This window comes from Psittacula echo (assembly GCF_963264785.1).
Source record: "Psittacula echo genome assembly, chromosome: 1".
NCBI lineage: Eukaryota > Metazoa > Chordata > Aves > Psittaciformes > Psittacidae > Psittacula > Psittacula echo.
In genome coordinates this window covers 133,653,885-133,677,680 of record NC_137735.1, presented here as the reverse complement: position 1 = coordinate 133,677,680, position 23,796 = coordinate 133,653,885, and the positions used below count along the sequence as shown (strand labels likewise).

Genomic DNA, 23,796 nt, shown 5'->3' with positions numbered 1-23,796 from the left:
CCTGTGGTAATGTTCAAGAGATAGTATGTTTTCCTCCTCTTTCCTGCTGGCATAAGGATTCATCCTCAGAAGGTTGTTTATGGAGAAGTTCAGATCAGAAGCAGAGATTTGGTGTATGTGCCTCAAAAAAAGCGAGGAGTAAAGCATATTTATAAAGTATCCAGTTTCAAACGCAGCACCACAGTGAAGGGGACAAACATAGCTTTCCATAAAGTTGGGCTACCTCTCCCCTGGGAACTTCTGCTGCCCAAATTGGTATGGATTTTACGTAGCCTTAGTGATTTGGAAGTCAGCAATACAATGCTGTTTTATTTTATTCCCGCATGGGGTATGGGATGCACCAATGACAGGCCTTGTGTAGACATAGTAGTAGGCTTGACATTAGCTTCTAGTTAAGGAGGCTGTAAGACTCTCTTAAGCCTCATTAAGCCTTCAGCTTGTGCCAGCAGATAAACCAGCCCATGCCAAATGTGAAACTGCAATGTAAAATCTCACCTTCTAGGAACTGTAATGAAACCAGTTTTCTTTTTTCTTCTTTTTTTTTTTCCCTCAGAAATAAATATTTAAGTAGAATGATGCTTTTGCTTACAGCATCAGATGGAACTGGCTCCCTTTTACTCAAGAGGTCACTTTTCAACAGGTGAAAAAATAATCTGCATGCATAAATTTTGTAAGACTCTGTATACAAAGTCGGTAGCATTGACAGAAATGGTTGTATCTTAAAAAACATATGAATAGAATCAGAGATACCTGCAAAGTTGCAAAAAATCATTTAAAAAACTGCTTCAGCCAGAAAAAAAGCTCCATTTTATTTCAGTTTAAATATTTTCCCTTCTACTTTGTGTTGACTAACTTCTCTGTTTTGTACCTTATTACTAGGAATGACTGGAAAAGATCTAGATAAAGGATACCAGATTTTGTAAGAGTCTAATGATTTTAATTATTGTTTCCATGGCCTTATTTCTGATTTTTCAGTGTAAAGACATGCATTATTTTTATAGTTTGAATAGGACCTGTGGAAAAATTATGCTATTTATAACACTGCTTTCAACTCTGAGGATACAATCATAGAATCATAGAATGGCTAGGGTTGGAAAGGACCTTAAGATCATCTAGATACAATGTGACTATTTGTTTAATTTTATATATGGAAAGAGAACAAGGAAAGTCTGAATATTTCCTTTCAAGCCTTCAGAAAGAGTCACCTTTGCACTGCCAATATTCCTTTTTTTTGAAAAAAAATCTGTATTGATTCCTTCTACTTAAGGGGGTGAGATAAAAGAGCTGTTAAAGCATTTTTCCACTGCTCATGCAGTGTTCAAACTAAAATTCAATCCTCAGCCAGTTCACAGGTGAAGCTGATTATAAATGGGTACGCAGACATTTGGCCAAAGAGCCATAGGCAGCCAGATGTGCTACTAGTGAGTCCCTCATGTGCCTTAACCACATGGGGCCCAAAAGCTCACGTGGACCTTTGACCTTTTCTTTATCTCTTTATCTCTTCTTCATGCATAGAAGTCTTTGCACTTTTCTTTAATGCTGTTACAATGAAATTTGGCTTTTTGTAAAAGATAATAGGTTTATAAGGACTGGAAATCACAGATGTTCACACTTGCAAGCTTCTGAATCTGTTTGAAAGGGGTTTAATTGCATTTTTATAAAAAAATATTAAGATAGAGTGAGAGAGGAGAAAATAGATTTACAAGTGCTCATAAAATCATAGGCTAACTAATTAACAAGATCATTTCGAGGATAGGTGAAGGGGAGGTCAGACAGTACAGGCTTAAACAGGAGCCCTTTTGCTCAGAGCGAAAATGTGTAATTTGCTAGAAGGAAATTTAATTGCTGTATTTGGAATAAGAGTAAATAACACAGAAATGTCAATGATATCTAAATAGGATCTGGTTTAAATATAAACCTTGAATACTTATTGGCATATTTGCTGAATTAGTTGAAAATGGAATTTAAACACTGCTGGAATGAGATAGTGAAGGTCTTTCATAAATAGAAAGAATGGCACCAAGGTGAAGTCTTTGGAGAATCAGGCCCTGAGGTAGCTCTAGTATGTCTGAAGAACAATCTTTCACCTTCAGCAGCTCAACATACACATTAGGAGCAGTAAAACACTCAATAGCTCTTTGTGAAGGGGACCATGTGTTGATATGAAAAGACATGCCAGTTAACAGTTGACCTTAAGCAGAGCATTCACATATGCCAGTTACATGAGTCTTTTTTTAACAATTCACAAGACACACAGAGGTCCTAAAATCCTGATAATTTGTAGAATTTAAAAAGATCACAATGAAGTATTAACTGGTTTTTGATCTGAGGGCTTTTTAAAAGTTGTGCTGCAAGGGGAATCACTCATGAACAGAGTGTGTTTCATTAAAATTATTAAAAACTATGAGAGATTATTTCATCTTTGATTTGCTACTTTGAAGAATAAAAGAGGGGAAGATCCACTGAGGTGTGGGCAACTGCCACTTTTGTGCAGAAGGAATGGGCTTTCGAAGCAAAGGCAAACACACAATGGAAGAAAGTCACTTACTTTTGTGTGGCAAAATGTATTAAGATGACTCTGTGGCACATTCATCAACCCGACATACCCCACAAGGTTAAGTGCATTTTTACTGAAGCTTTACATCATTGAGAACAGACACTATTCAATGTTGATTCTTTTTTACTCACACAGATACTGTCATGATGAAATCATACCACATTCCACAGTAGAAGCCCCACTCCAAAACAGAGGAAAAATATGTCAACTTTTTCCAAACTGCAGTTGCACAGCTATCCTGAGTCTTGCCAAATATTCCAGTATTGAGGTTCCTTCATTGAGAATTATGCAAGACCACCCACACCCTCCAGCCAGCCAGTCTCGCTAGGCTGTAGACACTTACAGACATCATTTTCATATTACTCCTTCACTTGCCTCACTGTAAACCTGGAATAAGTCTATATAGGTATTTCAATAAAAACATTGAAAAGTTGGCTTCTTGTTTTTTAATAAGTAGTGTGCAGTTATAATTTTATTGGTCATCACCTTTATTCCTTTTTATAATTGCTTTTTATAATTCCTTTTTATAGTTTATAATATTTATAATTTGAGAAGACATCACAAATACTGCCACTCTACAGAACTTACCAGAAGTTATCTGATTTTTCAAATACTACCTTACTTATTTCTGCCCATTTTTGACCTGTCCAGGTTTTTAGTCCCAAACCCAGAGAAACATCTTTTGCAAGCATGAGAAGCCATAAAGACAGGCCAACTGGGTTTAAGGTTACTGCAGCTGAGTCAGCCATGTCAGATGAGAGCCAGTCTCCTTCATGTCTTGTGTATAAAGAGCTTGAGTATGACAGCCCTGCAGCATGCAAACTGCTCTCCAAGAGCTGTAAGCTGCATACTTCGAAGTCTGCACAGTTAAACAGAGTTTACCCTTTTGTTTCTTCCCAAAAGACATGGAAAGGATCGTTGCCACATTGCCTAAGACTGCACAAGCTCAAATCATCTCACCCTCTAGCCTGGGTGCACACAGTGGCTTTGCCATTGGCACTCAAGATGGATTTGGTTTCCAGATGCAGGAGTGAGAAGCTTTTGGTCGCCAAGTATGACATTATTTTTGAGACAGAGTAAGAAAAAACACCACTCCCGTGGAGAAGTCAGACAAATTCCACATAATTTTACTTCTTCTGGGAGCAGTATATCTTTTCATCATAATCTCTTGTGTTTTCTCTCATGCTTCTCTTTCTAGTGGACAAACAATCACGTCATGGGTGGAATGGCTGTGCTTCCTCCTGCAATGCTTAGTCTCACAAAGAAATGTTCCAAGTAGCTATCAGACTCACTGCCCAGCTGAAGCCCTGACTGTATGCAGACACCAAAGCTCTTTGATCCAAATTTAAAGAAAGTTATGAGAAATGAAAGTGCATTATTGTAATTGTCTGTCTGAAAACTGAATTAAAACCGCAGCTAGTGCTGCTCTCCAAGTCAGAACTGGGCAACAACATGAGACTTCAGAGCTGTTCTCCCAGTTCATTCATCTTCATCCCATTTGTCACTAGTGGGTTGACCTCTGGGTGTAGCGCGAAGTCTGAGTGGACTTCTCATTAGTTTTGCATCTCATTCAGGCTGTTATTTTTGTGATAAAAAAGCAAACCTTTTTAGGCTTAGGTTTGAGTACCTGACTGCTTCTCACAAGTTAACGTGACAGATAATGTCAGCTGGGATGTTTTTGAATATTGGGGAGCAAGGGAGAGTATAAGTAAGGTTGAGTGAAAGGGAGGTTATTTCACTGCTAGAGTTGTCTTTGCAAGTTTATCTTTGACTTTCAGTGTTAAGAGTGTAATCTTTAGGCTTACTGAGGTAGCCTGTAGACAGTGAAGACATAATCTGCCCTTTGCGGAATTGACAGAGGCAGTTGCTCTCCAAATGTGCAGTTTTGAGGTGTTAATACATTTTCATTGATGTACTGACAACTGTGCCTCTGAACTCTAATGAAGAACTACCAAATGTTGCAAAATAATCAATACCTTAAATATGAAAGTATGATAGCAGTCTCTTAACTTCTTTTCTGCCCAAAAGAGCTCTTCACATCAACTCACATGCAGTCTTTCTTCTTCTCTCCTAGCATACGGTTGCTAAGCTGCCGAATTACTCTTGTTGGCAGAGCTAATAAAAACTCATTGAGAAAACACAGTTCAATCACTGCAATGTTTCATTATGGTTTCTTTAATAAAGTAAGAACCCACTTCACTGTGGCGAGGCAGAGGAACTCTTTTCATTATATTCCTTTCTCTCCTTCAAAGAGCAACCTCCCCAGAGATTCAGACAATCTCTGTATATCTAGGATTGGCATTACTGCTCTTGCTGCAGTAATCCTTGCCTTTATTGATGTTACCAGGTTCAGCTGCAATTTTGGCCATGCCACTTTATCCATAGGTTTTCTTAAAACATATTGGCCCTTTCTTTGGCAGTCCCTTTTCACCCCTACTCTGTATAAAAAATGGCAACTTTGTATATGAAGGCTTGGTTTCAGTTTCATTAATATTATCATCATTTTAATCAAATTAGGATTAGCTATCAGGCATAAAGAGATCCAGCTAAATCCCAGTGCTTAGCTTTTATTCATTCTTCAGTAAAATAATGTAAAATTTACTCAGCTATGAGCTGAAGAAGGCCTGGAGGGCAGTATTTCATACTCAAATTTAATTAGTAAATTCATTTCAGTGGACTGATGAATTAACAGGTAGTGCTTTTACACACAGACAATTCTGAAGGCAGAGATGCTCGTAAAAGAAGTCAAGTTTGCTATGGCAAAAATAAGGAAACAGCTATGTGGAATGGTGAGTACAGCATACAACTAGGGAAACTACTGCTTCCTTTTTATAGTGTTTTTTCTTGTTTTCTATCAGTATCAGCATCCGTATCAGTATGGCATCAATGGTATGCATATACCAGGTGTCCATACACTCTTGTCGATGTACGAGATATTAATCTCCATATATCAAGCCCAGAAAGTTAGCAAGTTCTGCTTTTCATCTGGGAAGGATAAAAGAAACATTTATTCTCACTCCACTATGTGAGAAAACAAAGCAGCCAGAGGTCAACAAATGGCATCCCCCCTTCAGTGAACCTTCAATGAACCCCTAGTCCAACATGATGCCAGAAGGGTCATTATATTGGAGATAACAAACTTTACCAAATGAGACAGCCACACTTGATTCCACAGTTCTATCACAACTGTATTTATCCAAATCTCCTCTTGGTATTTCTACTTCTAGAACAGAAATATTAGAATAGTAAAATACTTCTCCACAACATTCTTCATTCCTTTTCCTATATTTCTTTGTTGTTCTATATGGTTAAATTACCCTGTGTAGCCTAATTTGGGCTCTTTGATTAAATTGATTCTGCATCCAGGAGGCCACCCAGCCTTTTACATTGACAGGAAGCAAGCTGATTTCTAATCGTGGGTGTTTGGGATTCCTCCTGAAGCCAAGGAAAGTTTGGTTTGTGAGAAGAGAGAAGGTCAAGCCTATCCTTAAATGTTTTCCTCTTGTTCTTTTCCCTTCAAATTCATTTCTCTGGTATATTAAATGAAGTAACTCCCATCAGGGAAATAGCCATTTGATTTCATCAGATTGTACATTAAGGGTTGTTTTTTTTTCTTTTCAAATTACTGTAATGCCACAACTTGCTTTCCTGGACACAGGGTTTGGCCCTGTCCCCAAGAGGACTTCAGAGGATGAACACAACAGCAGCACTCTTTGTGCTGCTGAACACCTAGGATTGTTTTGAATACTTTTAATATTAAATTAATTAAGACGTAGGGTTTTTTTAGAGTCAATTTCAAAACAAAAATATGTCCAAGCATGTGTGCAGTGAAAATGATTTTATTAAGCTTACTTTATTTCTGTACAGATCTGGAAGCTGGAAGTGGATCTGTGACTGATAGATGTCATTTATGAGATGTGGCTGTCCTTAATGCTGGCTCAAAGGGAGCACGAGTGGTGCACACAAGTCCCGCAGGGGGATGTGTTCAGTGCGTAGCATGCTTGCTGTTTAAACACACAGAATATTACTATATCTCACTCTTTTTCACACCATGAAGACTGACACAAAGACTGAATTTAGGACACATTCCTGAGCTGCATGCTACCATCAATCTTCAAGTGATCACCAGCTGGTATTTGGGTGCACAATAAAAGCCATGTTTAGTGGGCTGAGCACAGCCTGGTGGATTAGAGTCCACTCAAGGCTAAATCCTACTCTGCTGGTATTTTGCTCTTTGACGCGTCACATAAACTCTCTTGAGTTATATATGCAAAGTGGAAGTAACAGTTTGGCAGTTTATTTGACTGGGTTGTTCTGGGGCTGCGCTTGGTAATGTACAGAAAAAAAGCCTTTGAAATTAAAATGAAAAGGCTGGAAGAAGTTATTTCAAGTGTGTTTCACATGCAAAAAGAGATTTTTGTTTGTTTGTTTGAAGTCCAGAGCCTTCAGACTTAATAAGCTCAGCCAAAACTCTGGTTTGGATTTAAGAGATAACTTTTATGCTTTTCTGTTTAGATTTCATCTGAATGGGAAGACATTTAAATAAATAAACCTTCTGCAGTCACTCACTCTGTCTTTGAATCAGACTTGCCTTATTTATTCAGCAGGATGACCATTTAGTATTTGGCCAAAAGAAGGAAAAAAAGTATATGAATTCCCCCTCTTGCATTTCCACAGATAAAAAAAAAAAAAAAAAAAATTAGATAAAACCTAGTTGTTTATATTCAACTCTCAGTTATAAAACATCTCATGATTACTGCTTTTAGATAATGGTAGACTTTAACAGGGGTGAGCTGTTGGTTCATTGAATGTGCTGAACATCAGCAAAGAGAAAAAAACAAGATAACTCATTGCTTCCAGGTAAAAGAAGAGTCAAGAAGAGTAATGTACTCTGATAATCAAAGTACTGTATGGACACATTCAGCATAGAAACAATATGTTCAAGGGAGGAAGGACTAGAACAGCAATCCTAAACTGAAGGTTATTTAGGTTGCTGACAGAGTTGCACACTGCAGGTATAGGAAGAAAGTGGTAGCGGACAGTATGGGATAGAAATCAATAGAAATCAACCACAGTCAACCACATAATCTTCATAGCAAAGTACCAGTTGTAGCAGAGGAAGATGCAAGCGTCATCATTATGTAACTCTTGTGTCCTTGATCCTGAAATACAATCAAAGTTGTGCTAACTTTAAAGGCAAAATTCATAGACTGTGTCCTTTGCGTATGCCCTGTACTCATTTTGGAAGCACAAGCAAAATAACATAGCTATTCATTTAAAGCATAATGTACAAATATCTAGAACAAAGGAGATTTGTTTCATGATCAGAACAGGAAACTGTAAGTCAGAACTCCTGGGCACTTGCTCTCTGACCTTCAACAAATCTCTCACCCTCCATTTATGTCAGTTTAACCATCTGCTATATGTTTATAACAACACTTACCTGTCTTTCAGAATTACTATCAAGTTCAGCTAATGTATGTTTGCTAAAAAAAAATAAAGAAAGGCATTTTTATGTTCAAGGTATTAGTCTAATTCGTGTTCCTGATACCATTTAGGCTTATTGCATAATATATTTAAATTATTCCATTATACAAGTACACATGCTTTAGTGTTTGTGTTGTATAAAGTAATTCCACTTAATGCACAATCCATTTCAGCTCCTTTAAATAGATAGTGTCATGAATTCTACTGCAGTGGAAAGGAAATCTCTACCAAGTGGTTGTGATAGAGCAAATAGAGACAGTTCTGAATAGCTTTTAAGCAGAATTTGTTTGCTGGAGGCATGTAAACTTCATTGAATTTGCCCACGAGGAGGAATGTCAAAGAGTGACCTTTTGAACTCTTAAGTTGAATGCAAAATATTTTTAACAGGTTTAAGTCTTTTAGCTAGTGTTTATTTAATAGGGCTTTCACTATTATGTGAGACATATTTTGAATAGTTCCACTTAACAGCTTCACTTTTGTAGCATTTCACAGTATACTTCAACTGTTTATTAAGTTATGAAAAACTGAAAGCAACTGTAATAACTTTTACCTTTGTTAAACTGATCTCTCATAGCTGCTCCTCTTCCTTGTCTCTGCTTACTATTCAGTGCTGGGTTATTGGGTGGTTTACTGGCACTGAAAGTAAAGCTTGGGTCCCCTCCATAAGATACGTATTGAGTGTAGAATAAATAATTTCAACTTATTTGTATGCCTTTTTGGTGGCAATCTACTGTAAAGCCTAAGTATTACTCACTGAAGACACTACAATCTAGAGATACTTATCTTTATCATTTGAACTGCAGAAGTTATAAAATTTTTCTTACTAAAACTCTTTCTGTAAGACTGTAATTAGCTGGAGAATTGCTACATTTTACACAGCCCTGGGTTTTATGATCACTGACCAGTAGTCTGCTGATCTAATTTACCACTGAATTGCTCCAAATGTTCCACTCTCAACACCGATAATATCAACAGAGAACCGGTGGCGCAAAATATGGTTAAAGTATTAGGAATCAATTCTTATCTCTTCAACCGTTAGAAATGCAGACTCCAAATTTATCAAATTTACCACCTAACTGCAAGTAAAATTCCAGAAATTACTGAAATATAAGCTCAGGGTGAGAAATGACCTAGAAGTTCAGACGTTTGGGCTCTACTCCTGGTATTAATATTGAGCCAGAATGCAGACAATCACTTTCAGAAATGTGAATCTCAGCTTTGCAATACCTGTCAGACTCTTTCTGGTACAGCAACCATAAGGCAGAACTGAGGAAGAGCACAAGTACCAAGCTACTTGCAGGAATATTTCACTCATTAGCTTTCTGCCACTTTTTTAAGGCTACAACAGGCCATTTGGTGCAGACTGGTAAGGTCTGACCATGAATATCCAGCTCAGCAAAGAATTTAGGGAGAGAAATGACTTTGCTTTGCATGTCAGTAAACCTTAGGCAGCCACTTCCTTTGTCAACCTAATGCAAAGAAAAACACTGTGCAGGGCATGCTTAGTAGTACAGATTTCATCAAGGTAGATTTCTGAATATAAGCTAGGCGGGATTTTCCTGAATTAATAGTCTAAACTTAGGCTCTTAATTCCCACCTAGATGCCAGTTTAGGTGCATAACCGGTGTATTGAGTATGTGTCTTGATATTCTTCCTTTCTATACTTCACTTACCGTACTCTAACTCTGGGCATATCACAACTACTGTCATCTCTTCTATGGGTAAAATCAGTACAGCAATGTCACTTTATATTCCAAAGTAGGTCTAGCAAAAGAATTCACCAATACCTGTTGATTTCATAACAAAGAAAACATTTTGGAGTCTGATGAAATATTATTATTATCATTATTCCCTTTGGTTCTTCATCCTGTTTTACATCCACCACATTGAATGATCACGCAGATACAACATTGGTAAGATCAGATGTCTAATCCCTAAATCTAATCACAGGAAGAAAAGTGGGCTGTCCTGGACTTGTCACTGCTTGTCAGATGACCCATCCTTTTACCACATCAAATCAATGCACGGTAGTCCAGAAATAGAAAAACATAGAAATGATTAATGATTTACAACCTGTAAGATAAAGAACACATGAAATTCATCCATCAGTGTTTCTCACACTGAATGACATGGTCACAAGTCTTACACTGCCATAAAATATATACTCTTCAGGCTTGAAACACGACAAAACAATGAGTGCAGTGTATTTTTTAGGGTTGGGTATGAGAAAAGGGAAACTTAACAGTCAATGAGTATTCTGAGGAGAACCATTCTGCTGAAGAAGGGAGAAATAAAGTAATTGTTCTCAGGTGTTTTCTGGAATTCTGGGAAGGACAGTGACACAAGAACCTAACTCATCCACACTGACAGGATTTTATTTTCTGTCATTAATTTCAATTTTTTTCTGCAGGTTTCTGTTTTATTTTTCTCTTGTGATTACAAAAGAAGACTGGATGTCTAACTCAGACTAAATATTTAACATTTAGATGACAAGACTAGAAATAGGCGAACTTCCTCAATATGGTAAAAATACACCTGGTATTTACTCACCTGGTACCTCAAGGGACAAGTGTAAGAGTAACAGTAACAGTAAAAAAAAATAAAAATGTCTGAAAACAGTTAACTAAAGGTTTTGGGTTCTTTTCAATGACTGACTTTGAACCATTGAAATAAAAAATATCTGATTCTTTATAAATATGCTGAACTCAAATGTAATTGCATCAAAATGCTCCAAGCAGGACAAAAATCACCGAGATGGGAGTGTAATAAATTAACTTGTTGGATTTATCATCTTAGAAAGCAAGTGACACATAAGGAGAGGAAGAAAGGGAAGACAATAACATATCTGCAATTTGAATACATTTACATTAATTTCCTTCTACCATTGAATGCCACCTAATATCCCCCTGCCCCTCACACACTAAACCAATGCAAACCAAAGGCCCTAAACCAACCATTTATAGAAGCAATCAGAATGTGATTTTTCATAGACACAAAAAAAAAAAAATCAATGAATAAATGTTTGCAAGTCCACTCAGGCTGCATTCTACAAGTATTTTGCTGCTGTTCACACAGAGCCCTGTGCAGATTATATAATTAATACATTTTCTTTTTCTCCATCAGTTCTGCTATCCCTTCTCCACCTCTCTAACAAGGCAAATAACTATGCTTTTCACTGTGCACATCAACTGAGATAAGAGGCAGTCCAGGTCCAAATGTGAACTATTGAATACTTCCAAACATTGGTTAACATTTCTTCTTCAAAATGATAAAATGCAGTTGCTAAAGGACAATTTTTGTGCTGTGCATTGGCCCTCGATTTATTAGCACATTGCAAGCATTCTGCTTTAAGTAGCTAACACTAAAAATCTGTTCAGTTGTTCAAATATATTTTAAATATCTGACAAGGTTATTTATAACTACTGTATTATTTTAATTAAAATAAGATCTATCAATTACATTAATGAATAGTGGTAGAGTGTGGATGTGTGCCTAACAAGTGAATACAGAATGTAATTTGTTTGAACTGCTTTTTATGCTGTAATGATACTGTTACGCAGCAAACATTAATACTTGGCTATATTTAATTGAACAAAGGAAACTGTGTCAATAGCCTTGGGAAAAACATTCTGATCAAAAATGAACAAGTATTTAAACAAGCTTGCCTCTACTGAAAAAAAAAAATACGAAAGGCATAAAATAACTGCTGGCAATTAAGATATGAGGATATAAAAACGTGCATTACCATTCTGGAATAGAAAAAATATTAAAATATTCTTCCCAGAATCTTGTCTCTTTTGCTGTATGTCAAGGTAAAAGCACTTAATTATTGTGGATGCATATGTCAGAATACCACACTATGATAAGGGACATGTTATTTCTGATTCCATTTCATGACACAGGAGACGATGCTCCTAGATCTTTTGTCTCAGTTTGCAAATTCATTAAGTCAACGCATATTTGCCTGTGTCTTGCCTTTAAAATTACAGTGAGTAGTTGCTGAAAACCAATGGACCTGGCTTTTAGCTGGCATTACCCAGGCTTTTCTTATGGGAAAAACCTGTATTTCTGATGACAAGGATCTTTTAGATTAATTTAGCTCAGCTACTGGCCAGCTGCATAACAGTAGGTGCATCATTTCTCCTTCTGGCTTTGGTCTGTCTTGTTTATTTAGATTACAAACTCCTCAACATGGGGCCACAGACAGGTTCTGAACCTCTGTGCAGAAGGGCATAGACAGCGTATTTCATTATCTCTTTTTGTTGTAATATCAATGCAATAGTGGCTTAAACAATTTGAGAGCGTGTTCATTCAAACACCTGTTCTTTTTTTATTAGTTTTTAAACAGTGCTTTTGACTGAAAGGTTTTGAACAGCGTCAGAGCAATATTCTGACTAGAAACTTTCCTTCAGGTTGCCTCCTGTCTGTCTGCTTCACTCTGTTGGGAGATCCAGGATAAATATGCTATCATTGCTATTGAGTCACTCAACCACATTAACAACTATAACCAAAGCCAAATCCTCTGTGGCTGTTAGGATTACAAACAATCTAAGCATAATTTTGTGGAGCAAAGAAATACACAGGAAAGTGATATGTGACAATTACCTTTGAATATTAAACAAGGTCTGTCAGTGGAAGGTCAAAACTACTTTGTATTGCATCACAAACCCACAGCCCCAGCTCAGGATGGCCTTTAAATTACAACAGACATGCAAATGTTATAGGAGGAGGAAAAACAAGGGCATTCTTCCAAAACCTCATTTCCATCACCCTTTCTGACTCAGTGAATATGTAAGCAATTAAGAGGGGTGTCAGGAGGTCCATTTTAAGAATTTCAGGTTATCTAAAGGTAGGCACATGGCTTGCACTAGTCTTTCTTTTCCATTAATAGAGTCAAATCCCAAGATATGAGTTTGTCCATACACTGATCAGGCAGGCTGTATAAACCCATACAGTCTGCTGCAGGCATCTTGTTTGAAGTACTGAATTTAGGAACCCAGTTTCTAGAGGCTATGTGTATTCTCACTGAGAAAGAAAAAACAGAGGGTTAAACAGAGCAGAGTAGCTCAGATTCTCTGAAGCTCCCTCTGAAGGAGCCTGCCCTGATTTATTGAGTTGAAACAGCCTTGAAGAGGTGAGGTTCTAACTCCAATTAAAAATAATTCTCAGTTTACTTGATCTGCACAAGGGCAAACCTAATAGTGTTGATTTCCTATGAGATCTCAGAACAGCTGGAAAGCATACCTCCTTGTAGAAAAGATCATGGACATTTTTCCAAACACCAGGCCCATAGGTCAGTGGTTATGTATTTTTTCTTGCACATATTTTAGAATACTGCAATGTCATGCATGTCTTTTAGATGTATCATTAACAACACAAAAGTAACAACTTGTAACATTAATTAACAAAACTTTCATCTTCTTTTAAGACCTTCCAAAGAGATTAAACACTTTCAGAGCTGATCTAGCCTCTGTAGATCTTTATCCCTGCACTAACCTCTTCTGCAATTAGTGGAAATCACAAGATTCTAATGAAAGATTAGTGGCTGTTATCTTCTATAGGACAAAGCTAAGAGGTTGCAATAGAAAAGGAACTTCTAAAGAACTCAGACAAGGTGCAAGAAGAAAATAGGGGCAGATTTTCATCTGCTACAGTTGTAATGTGGTCTACTCCAGTAAAATATTAAGCAATTAAGAGCCCACTAGGACTTCTCAGGAATGCAAGTTAACAATCGTTAAATGATCTGTTGGACCAATTTTTAATTTCAGATTTAAAAAAAAAAAGTGAAGGAAGACAATGACGTATCAGGGAAAAGAAAGAAAACAAGCATGGAAATGACAATATTTGGGTTAGTTATTACAAATGGCAACAGTGATGTCAGTGTTTTAAAATACATGGCAAATACTAAAAGATAGGAAGTTAAATTTTAGCTGGAAGTGTAAATGAACACTGGGCTGCCACAATTATGTATTGCTATTCCAGCATAGGAAATAATCAACAAGCAATAACAGGGTTATAGGGGTAAAGGGGGGAAAGAGAGACCAAGAAGAGGAGAAAATATTGTTCTAGAAATAAGATTGCCAGTAAAGTTGAAAATTGGTTTGCACGCTGTTTTCCTCCTCCTGCCTCAACGCAGTCTTGCTTAGATACGTTTAAGAGCAGCCATTTTCAAGAGGCCTTCTCAGTAAAGGAAAAAGGATGGTGGAAGGACATTTCTCATACATTTAAGATGTTAGCATATCTATCTGATAATTTATTTGTCAGACAGCATTAATATATTTCAGATTCAAAGCAAAATTGCAACTCTTTGTGGAACATAAACATAAAGCAGAACACTATCTGTCAGAAACAGTTGCACCTTTGTAAACAAGTCAAAGAAGGGAGATCAGAAACACAAAGAGTGAAAGTGACCTGCCAAAAGTCATCCAAGACCATTAACTGGGAAGCATACATACTGCCAAGGCCCACTTTCATATTCTGTAAGATAAGGGTAGTATTTTGACCTCTCCTTATGCAAAGGAGAAATGATTTGGGATCGGTCATCCCTGAGGAGGCTGTATGTGGCAGGGCCATGATCCCTTCTCATAATCCAGTGCAAGTTGGCTCCTCTGAAACTTTTCCAGTGTCCTTGGAGGAACCAACTATTCTGGCTGCATACTTGCATGGGCAGCAACTAAACAGCACATGCTTGAGGGGAAAAATGTGGAACCTCCTACTTCAAACAGACATTAATGGTTTGTGGTTTAACTAAAAATAACAAAGGCTGAAAACAAATCTGAATTTGTTTTTTTTTTCTTTATGGGTTCCAATTTTGCTGTGCAGTGACCAAGACATTTCATGAGATTCAGTCCAAAGAGGTTCAAATTTGACTGTCCTGGGAGGATAGGTTGGGTTGTATATCCCCAGAAATCCTGTCAGAAGGAAGTTGGCTTTTATAAAGCCCACGCTAATAGGTTTCACTCCCAACCTCCTACATTACAGAAAATTGAGCTAAGATATCACTCAGCCCATCTGCTTCTCCTACCTCCTAAGGATGCTTCTGTTGTGTTTTAATGGGATGTATTTCACTTGGTTAACAGCTACTACTAATAATAATAATGTTTGAGGAACAAGGGAAAGTTTGATGTGGGCAAAAAGAAGTACATTTTATCTTGTAAACTTAGAGGAAAAAAGATGCCCAAACACAGATATTCTAGAAAGAAATAAGTGTGCAACCTAGCAACCCAATTTTTAGCACACAGCAGCCTCCAAATACAACATGTGAAATGGCAAAGGCTTGTCACTGACACTGAAGTCCGCTGACAACTCTTAGGTTTTCTGACTTTTCTTATTTGACATTTGTTACTCTTGCTACATTTAATATGCTTTGCACTGAATGTATATGAAGCTATTTGTTGTTTCTGTTTCCTATTAGCAAAGGATTTATGTCACTGCATTAGAATGCTATTACAATGAATAAACTCATCACCACCCTGCAAACAAAAACAAAAAAAATCAAATAATGAGGGAGAATAGGAAGAAAATAAAAAGAAAACCCAGATGCACATCCAGAGAGAAAAAAGTTCTACAGTTCCCTAAAAAAAACCCCATGTATTTTGGCCATGTATGTATATCTTGGCGAGTCAACGTCCCAAATGCAAAATGTAAGGGCTTTGGCCCAAAAAGTAGAATTTTTGAACACTGACATGTCCAATAGCAGAGATGTTCTTCAAAGAAAGTTCAGAGAGGAAGAAGAATGTATGTTTGCCCCTGTGTGCTCAGAAGGAAGCAGCAGGATATGCTTGTCTCCAGTTAACCCTGCCACTCTCTTACATGTCATCAAAAGAGGTGCAAATTTTCATTACTCTTATAAATATCACTGCCTTAAGAAATATTACACAAGTCAAAAGTTCAGAGACAAATAAGTAACAAACAAACAAATACACTTGGCAAAGAAGTGTTCAGAGCAATCTGAATAGTGAGATGAATGCCGTAATTTTTGCCAAACATTGGTTTACACTGACAGGAATGAGGAGAAGCATGACTAAATCTAATTCAATGCCATTTCTGCTAAAAGAAATGGGGAGTTGAAGATTTAAGAAAAGAAAGTTACTGATACTGCAAAAATCATAAAACAATCTTGGAAACTAGCACATTATTTCTATCTTATAATGAGAACAGAACAGAAGAAGATGACTCAATCTCTGTGAAATATAACAATAAAACTTTCTCTATTCCTCCAAAATGAGGCCAGTTACTAAGATTCAAAGAAATTTGGTAATTTCTTCCCTGAAACCTTATTGTGAATGTTGATTCCCACTATTCTTCTACAGCTCAGCTAGAAGAAGAGCTGAGCTCTCATGGGAAATGTGGTAGCACCTCCAGTTTGCTTGGAAGTGTCTTGTTATTTCCTGAAGTTCAGTTGCTTTTTCAGAGCCTTTCCTCTGACACAAACTGAAGCATGATTTCAGACAAAGAGGTGGTCAATTATCTATGCGGGCTCACACAGGGCTTGGTCCAAGCCCATTAGAGACCTCCCAAGATTTTGCTCAAGGACACACCAGGCTCCACACACAGGGTCGTGTGAATGGCTGCATCCCCCACATCAGGGCACTTGCAGAGGGCGGCAGTGCACGCCGGCCAGGGCCTGAAGCCAAGGACTTCTGCAAGGGAACATGCTTTACAGAAAGCACTCCTGAGCTCTTGCTAGGATGCAATACTCTGGTCCTTCTGCTCAGCAAGTTCATTTTCCCACTGCAGGGTAACACATCCTGGCACGTATCAGTCCAGGAGCAGTAGAAAACTGTGACATGGCAGCAATTGATGTGAGGCTGACCACCATATGAATGATCCTTCTGATAAAACACATATTACCAGGTATAGTATTAGCAGCAGTAGAAAAACTTCGTAGACAAAATAGAAATGCAATAGAAAACATTATTTTCAATAGGTCAGGGAGACAGTGTACACTTTGTCAAACACGGTGACCCTAATTCCAGGAAGGAGTAAGTCTGAGAAAGGACTGAACACACATAGAATGAAATTTGCTTTCCAAACTTATTGTGTTTACCAGCAGCAAACTAAATCTAAACTTTATTGAGGCTCTGCCCATCAGTGCAACTGACTGAGCTGTAAAAACAGGCCATATAATAATGAGGGTTTAGACAATGTTTCCCAGCATAAATGTTTCACAGAAGTTTCATTTGTTGTCTAACACTGCACAGGGAAATCATAAATACTAGTTAGAAATATATAGGTCTTTATGGAGTAATAATACATTTGTATCTGTTACAACTAGGATTAAGCTGTATACAGCTAGACCTGCAGGCTAAATAATAGCAGGTTTAATTAATTTATTAAAGCCATATAAAGTATTCAGCTTTCTAAGTACAACAATTCCATTCATCCAGGCTGACTGAATACCAATAATTGCCCAACAGCAAATCTAGCTATGAGACAATGCAAGCATTCAAATAGCAAAAATTACATGTACCAATTAGTTAATATGGTAAAACCTGTAATGGAAGTGTTCACAGCACAAGAAAAAAAAGTGATAAAAAATAGTATACAAAAATAGTAAATAAAATGGATGCATTACTGCACTTGATAAATAAACATTTTCTCTCTCAGAATTATTTCTTTCTCCCTCCAGGGAAGCACACAGCCTCACAGCCATCGTCCAGGAACAGCCCTATTCCCATTTGCTACATATATCCAGGGAAAATCAATGGAATTGGCCTGCTTAATTTTTGGAGGATTTAATCTTGAGTAGGAATGGCCTACCTGACCAGACTGACGTACCCTCCTGTGACCAGACAGCTGCTTTGGCATGAAACTTGGTATTCTTTCTTTTGAATTTTGCTTAGGAGAGTAAGATGTGAACTGTTAAGATGGAACTGTTCATTTAGCTTTGTAGGTGCTATAAGGAGACCTAGTAGAAGCTAAGAAGCTGGGCCATTGTACCTTGAAAGAATCAGTTTCTTCTTACATGCCATTTTGAGTATTAGATTTACAAATTTAGGTCACACATACAATGCAATTTAAAAAAATAGCAACCAACATTTATGTTGCAGCAGGTAATAAAACAATAACATGCAGTAACACTGCCCCAAGGATCTCAAACCACTTTAATTAAGTCTTAAAACATATCCTGGAAAACAGTGAACACAGCACAGAGAACACAGCACAGAGAACACATCTCTCAACAACCAGCTCCAAGTTAAAGGGAATAACTGTTTCTTACCACACAGCAAACAACACTCAAGCTTGGGGGTAAAAATAAAAGTAAAGCCAAATCTGCAGATGGTAGGTCAAACACAAAAGTCAGAGGCTTAGATTTTACACAGCTATATATGGGCTCACACTTTATGTCTGAGTCTTCAAACTGTAGTAACCTGATTTCTAACATTTCACCTAAAGGCTAGCACCTCCAACAGCACAAAGCCATCAAACTGTATGAAGGCCAGGTTGGACAGAGTCTTGGGTGACATGGTTTAGCATGTGGTGCCTCTACCCATGGCAGGGGGTTGGAACTGGATGATCTTAAGGTCCTTTCCAACCCTAACTATTCTATGATTCTATGCTTCTATCCTGGCTGCCCTGTGTTAGGGGATGATCAGCCTCTGAGACATCATCCAAACTACAGCAGCAGCTGGGTGTGCCTGGATGTGGATCCAGCTCCCATTAACTCCACAGCCTCAAGCGCTGGCAGGATCCTTGTGCGAACCAAAGCAGCTGCAAAATCTAGGTGGAGTGATGTCTCAAGCTGTCTCTAATGACATTAATTTGCTGCATGTGGAAAAATAGAATGTGCAGTATTTACAGTTAAAAATTTAACAAAGCTGTGTTTTGACAGTGAAGACAAGAGTTCAGTGGCTTCTGAGCATCGACTTGGAAACTTGTCAGCAATACTGGTTTATACTTCATGTCGTTCTCTAGGTGAGAATGACACTCAGGTATTTGGATTTGGAAAACCTTGGCTGGTGCTCTCAGCCGTACTTGCCAAGGCTGAAAATAAGCATTACAGAGATCAGTCTTCAAGATGAACACTTGTTCGTCTAGTAAAGCTAGTAAATGTTAGGAAAACATGTCTGCCGAAAATAAGCAAAAGGGTTTTTTTTTCCCTATTTGTTTGTGGGTTTTGTTTGTTTTATTAAAAAACATGCTATAAAGAAAATGCTTTCCATGTCCAGATCAATTTTAACATGCTGACGTTCTGGACATTCAGATATTTCCTCATTCTTTTTTTACTATTGCTAGGTTTTGTGAGAGGTAGCCTGGCTGCACAGTATTCAGGCCAAAATATATATTTATATGTTGACAATGCAGCAGATTATCAACAAAGCACAACCTGGAGCAGAATAATTTTAAACGATGTAACCTGGGCACATGGACACAGATATCTATTTCATTGACATGATTTGTAACCATTAACAAATATCTGTTGCTTCTCACACTCAAAATAAAAGTGGAATCCTCAGAAAGTCAGAGGCTGGGATGTTGGCAGGTTTTTTGTCTTTTAACGTTGTAGTTCAGTAAAACAAAGCCCACTCATCACCCTTGAAAAATGCCATGTCCTTGAAATCCTTTTTAAACCATCCTTTGGAAACAATGATGACTGAGAAGTAGCGTATTGGCTATTATTCACTGCTCCTTTGTAAGGGAGAATTCAACCAAAAATAGCATGTTAAGACTTCATAGCTACTGAGCACAGAGAACCCACAATAATCTTGGGAATATTTTTGTTAATTCTCAGCATCAGCAAAAAAAGACAAACAAACAAAGAGAAAACTCCCTAAAGAAGCTAAGAAATCTATTGTTGTACACTTGACTGCATTGAGAATATGTTCTTTATTTGTGTGTTGAACTTCTTTAACACTTAACCAACAATGAGGAATTCTGAATGATCTAACAGCCATGTGAGTTTTCTTGTGCATACAACTGACCAAAGCTGTTTTGCTTGGTGGTAAAATCAAGTATAATATACCCCATGGATATAGAGAAGCTAATCGTCACCTGCCAGTCTTCTCTGATAGTCCCAATACTTGCTAATTAACTACACAGAAAAGGTCAAGGAAGGAGGCATTGAAAACGAGATTCCTGTGGTGAGGTCCTACGTACAACTCGGTTTGACCAAAACAACTTACATCTGGACAAAATTAGCACTCATACTGCAGATTCTTTGAACTCTGAGATAGTGGCCAAAGTGGCTTGGATGCAAGTGTATGTATGTGTGTATATATAAACACAGACGCGCACGACTCAGAGAGACTGCCAACCAAGTGTTCTGTGGAGCTAGTCACCAAGACATCCAAGGATCTGTGTCACATCTGTTGCCTCAGTACTTCAACCATAGGCAGAGAAAAAGCACATAATGTGATTAAGTGGAAGATGCATACGTGGAAAAAAAGGAAAAAAGGACATTGTCATCTTTGAGGGCACATTAAACAGTGAAGAGAACTGAGCTTTCAGATGTAAAACACATGGCTAAGCCTTGTAATTTACAATACAAGAGTCTAAAAATGTAAAGAATCTTATTATACCAGCCAGGTTAAACATTTAAATTCCAGAATGGAAAATCATTCTTTTGTTAGTTGTCTTCAGAGCTTTGACTTCTGTTAACTCCTGTACCCGCATCTTGAGTCAGAATTGCCAGGAGCACATACAGCAAGCGAGAGAAAAGATCTGCATATGTTCTCAAATCAGCTTTCCACTATTTACACTAATATTCCCTCACTGATCTAAAAACTTGTTGGTTGACAAGGCCGAGAACTTTAATTAAATGCTAAATATAAAAGACTGTGTATTCAGTATCAGTGGAATAAAGCCAGAACCATGTCACATTACAGCAAAACTGGCACAGTTTCATAGTAACTCTATATAGCTTTCTAAATCCAAAATTTAGGTTTGCAACCAGCAAAAGACTTACTGTTAAGATGCTTGAACACATTTGTCACTCCCCATAAAAGCGTGCAAAGGAAGGACATATGTGACACGTGCTCAGATTTCTTGTTTCCGTACCCTTTCTTCAAAATAGTCTTGCAAAATATGCCACCACCAGCATGATGCCAAGTGCCTTAAGGGTCACACTGGGCTCACTTCACAGGACTACAGTGATTATATCACGGTGGCATTGATATGCAGCCATGTCCAAACAGCTGCTAAAGAGATGACAGGATACCATCTGTCAGGAAAAACCATGCCCAGCTGCTGTCTAATCTGAAGATTACTTCGCTGACATGATGCAGATGGCATGAAAAGCTTCACTACCAGGTTAGTTAACCAAGTCAAAAAAAATCCAGTGCTACACTAGCAAAAGCTTTTCCACGGCTTGTAACAATGAGGCCTGAGGAAAATGGTGTTCACACCAAGGCACGGCAGAAGGCACTGCAATCCACCTGACAGAAGATGAAAGCTAAGAAGATACTGAAAGATCTGTCAGGCTCTGCTGTAAGGCTGCTAATGCTCTCTGCCAGGATAATTTGTTCTTATAAACAAATCATGCCTGACCTCTAAGTTTATCCTCCTCTAAGGCTCCCCATGACTCAGAGGGGTATCATGGACCTCTGAGCAAGGAAAACAGTGGGTCCTTCTGTACAGGCACCTTTGGCTTTGGCCCACAGAGCAAAGTTAATTCTGTGAGAGAACAGATCTCACCCAAAATGCAAGAGAGAGCATCCTATGTTACCCTTGTCACACAGGTGAGCAAGGAAAAGGTTTTTGATTTCTGGAACATCAGCTTTCTCCTTCTTACTATCGAGCTGGATTTCATGTTCTTCATTGCTTTGCCTATTAAGGAAATTGGTAACACCTCTGAAGACTTCAAAGAGCAGAGCCAGCTGACGTTAACAAGCCCACTGCTTTTCTTTCTGCTGCTTCCAAGAAGAAAATGTTTGCTGTAAGCAAAAAGTATCCCTTTCAATATGTTTATAGCTTTATATTACTATGATCTTGTTTTCTTTGTGATTCACATTGCACGTCTGCTGATTGGAATAAATTATACAGATTTCATTGCTGTAATGTGAAAAGTATGAGAAGAATTTTCCATCTAAAAGGTTTAGCAATCCAACTGACTCTCGGTAAGATTTGTCCTGTCAGGCCATAATTGCTTCTGAAAGCCCCACCCTTTATTTAATAAAGAATAAAAGGGTCATTTCATAATACAGGCATACAATATACTGTATTTCACAAATATGTATCATCCTATAGTCTCTGCCAAAATTCATAAAATAAGAAAGATAAGAAGCAATGCCAAATGCGGAAAAGGAACTTTGTTTTAATCATGAACTTAGTTTACAATTAGCAAACGCAGTAATTCCATTTAAGGTTACAAACTGAGGATGCAGAACTCATGAAGAGTGCAGCTAGTAATGAAGCTGGATGAGTAATGTCTTTTCATGCTTTTTCATTTTTTAAGGAAAGGTTTTAAACAACAAGGAATGCAGGGATGGTATCAAAACAATTGCTCTACAATTATATATTTTTTTAGAATGCTTTCTCTAGAATGCCATTTTGATAGGATTATATATAATACTAATTAAATAAACTGTGAACTGTCTCTCTCTCCCAATACACTCCGTGTAGCTCTGTAAGCACAAGTATACAAGAGCTCTCATGATTAGTGATCAGCAAAGTGAAGGTCTAGGAGATGGAATTCCCTTTATATGTTTATGTAAAGCCTAACTTGATACAACTTAAGATTAAAGTAAATAATTGAAATTAAGTCTTGATTGTGAACTCTCTGTGAACTGCATTGACCCTGACTTTACAATACCGAATTCCTGTTGAGATGAATCAGACTGAGTCCAGGCACGCACACTAATAAATGCTGTTCTCGTTCTATCTTACATGCATATAGTTGCCATAATATCTGTCAAATTTGTATATAGCATAGCTGTGATGTAGCAGCAATATTGATCCACTTATGAGAAATTACAGAGTACTAAGGTACTTGCTCAAAGCATCATTGAGAAGCTGTTAAGCAGTAGGGAGGTGAATCTCCATCTGCAAGAGGTACCACCATTGCTTGGTCAGCCTTTCGCCAAAAAGTATCCAGGTAAAACTGAAGGAAATTTGATTTTGCTCCCTTAAGCTTTAAAACCTTGATCAGGGCATGTAACATTCAGAAAAGCAGAGGGGCTGCTCTATCATGCCCATGCCTGTCTAAAGGGCTAGTGTAGCCTCTCTTGACCTTGGACAACTGAGACTATTTCTCTGTGCTTCAGTTCACCTATTGGATAACATCCCCTGAAAAGCTTTTCATGTTTACTTCTCTAAAAACATAATTGAAATGCCAAATATTGTTATTGTAGCTTCAAGTTTTGGAGTCGGCAAAACAGGTTTGAATATGTTATAAAAAGCCACTGTGTTGAAATTCTTTACATACTTCTGTAGTGTAGGCTGGACAAATCCCTGTGAATTTAATGGTTTGGTTCACCCTTTTTAGAAGTTTAAAAATTTTAGCTACTTGTGGGAAAATACTTTTTATATTTTCCAAAACAGTCTTTTCCTTTTGAGGGTATATATGAAATTGTAAAACATATAATAAACTTTCCACTATGGTTTTGATAAAAGCTAGAACTATTGCTTCATTCACATATTAAATGCATGTTGCTAGTGCTGCCAGTCTCAGTGAAAGCTCTCCTTTCTTTTCTAACAGTGTGCTAACAACAAAATCTACCAAGAGTGAGAAACCACACTGCCCACCCAGTTTTCACTTCAGCAAAGTCCAGACAGTATTGGTTGTTGACTCTACAACATCCTAAACACAGGAG

At 37.7% G+C, this 23,796-nt stretch overlaps 1 protein-coding gene across 1 annotated transcript in view; it reads right to left on the bottom strand.

The window, feature by feature from the left end:
• Positions 1–23,796, bottom strand: part of SEMA3C (semaphorin 3C) — a gene marked incomplete at both ends in the record, with an annotated part of 117,230 nt that overhangs the window by 54,118 nt on the left and 39,316 nt on the right. The window lies entirely within an intron of this gene.